This window comes from Gossypium arboreum, chromosome 1 (assembly GCF_025698485.1).
Source record: "Gossypium arboreum isolate Shixiya-1 chromosome 1, ASM2569848v2, whole genome shotgun sequence".
NCBI lineage: Eukaryota > Viridiplantae > Streptophyta > Magnoliopsida > Malvales > Malvaceae > Gossypium > Gossypium arboreum.
In genome coordinates, this window is record NC_069070.1 from 77,455,407 (window position 1) to 77,456,989 (window position 1,583).

A 1,583-nucleotide genomic window follows, 5' to 3' on the forward strand; every position below is an offset into this window, starting at 1 on the left:
AATTTAAATTGATAATGAAAAATGAACTCTAAGGGAATTTTTTCCTGGGTATTGTTTCGCTTCTTGATTGTTGATCGTTTATTTTCCTAATTTGTTCTTTGTTGTGTTCTTTAGTTAATTAATTTGGTTAATTTTAGTTTCAATCAGTCATTCCAATTTATTGGTTAAATAATAGAAAGACGATAATTACTAGTACTTTTAGTCTTCGTGGGAATGATATCTTTACTCACTGTAGGCATACTATTAATTGATAGGTACACCTAACACCTACCTTTGTCAAATTTTTAGTTGGTTTATGATTGCATCAAGTTTTTGACGCCGTTGCCGGGGATTAAAATTTTTTATTAATTTAGCCATTTTTATATTTATATTTTTTAATTTAATTTTTTACATTCTATTTTTTCATTTGTTTGCTTCTGGCATGTTCTTTTGGTTATGACTAGAGGAAACCCGTTGGATTCATTAATTTTTGACAATAAAATTGAAAATATTACTCGTAGGAATCATAGAGAGGTTAGAGAAGTAAGGAAAAATGAACAGAATATAGTAGACGATCAAGAGGAAAAAGGATATTTCTACGGAGATGTGTGATAATAAAAATAATGAGCTACCTCCTACAACTCTAGCTCCTCATACTATGTATGATTATGCTAAGCCTACTTTGATTAGGGCTGAGTCAAGTATTGTGAGACCCACTATTGCTGCAAACAATTTTGAGCTAAAACCAAACACAATTCAGATGGTACAACAATATGTTCAGTTTGATGGTTTACAAGATGAAGATCCAAATACTCATTTGGCTAACTTTTTAGATATTTGCTACACTTTTAAGATTAATGGCACTACTGATGACTCCATACGCTTGCGGTTGTTCCCATTCTCTTTGAGGATTAAGGCAAAATAGTGATTGAATTCTTTGTCAGCCACGAGGATCTATCACGACTTGGGCTTAAATGATTGAGAAGTTTTTGTTAAAATATTTTTCACCGACTAAAATAACTAAGTTGAGGAATAATATCTCTTCTTTTATTTAGTTTGATATTAAGACTCTTTATGATACGCGGGAGAGATTTAAAGATTTGTTGAGAAGGTGTTCTCATCATGGACTATCTTTGTGGCTCCAAGTTCAAACTTTTTACAATGGTTTGAACCCTTCGACTAGATAGATGATTGATGCAGTAGCTAGTTGATCATTGAATAACAAAATACTTAAGACAGCTCAAGAGTTTATTAAGGAGATAACACTGAATAATTATTAGTAGCAAGTTACGAAAGTAAAACCTATCAAGGTAGCAGGAGTTTTTGATATTGATGCAGTTTTTATGTTAGCAAATCAGGTTGAAGCTCTTGGTAGAAAATTGATTATTTAAATTTTTCTAAGCAAGTGAATCTAGTGATGCAGTGTGATGCGAATGGAGTGGGGATAATTAATTCAGAATATTCACCTTTCAAGTCTAACATGGAGTATGAGCAAGTCGACTTTATGGGTAATAATTCTAGATCTCAAAATAACCCTTATAGAAATATTTATAATGTAGGTTGGAGGAACCATTCAAATTTCTCTCGGGGTAGTCAAGGAAATC

General features: G+C 32.0%; 1 non-coding gene across 1 annotated transcript; it reads right to left on the minus strand.

Moving 5' to 3' along the window:
- Positions 1-1,001: 1,001 nt before the first annotated feature.
- Positions 1,002-1,108, minus strand: LOC128281641 (small nucleolar RNA R71). Its single transcript, XR_008271894.1, has one exon. It is a non-coding gene; the product is annotated as a small nucleolar RNA R71 (small nucleolar RNA).
- Positions 1,109-1,583: the final 475 nt, after the last annotated feature.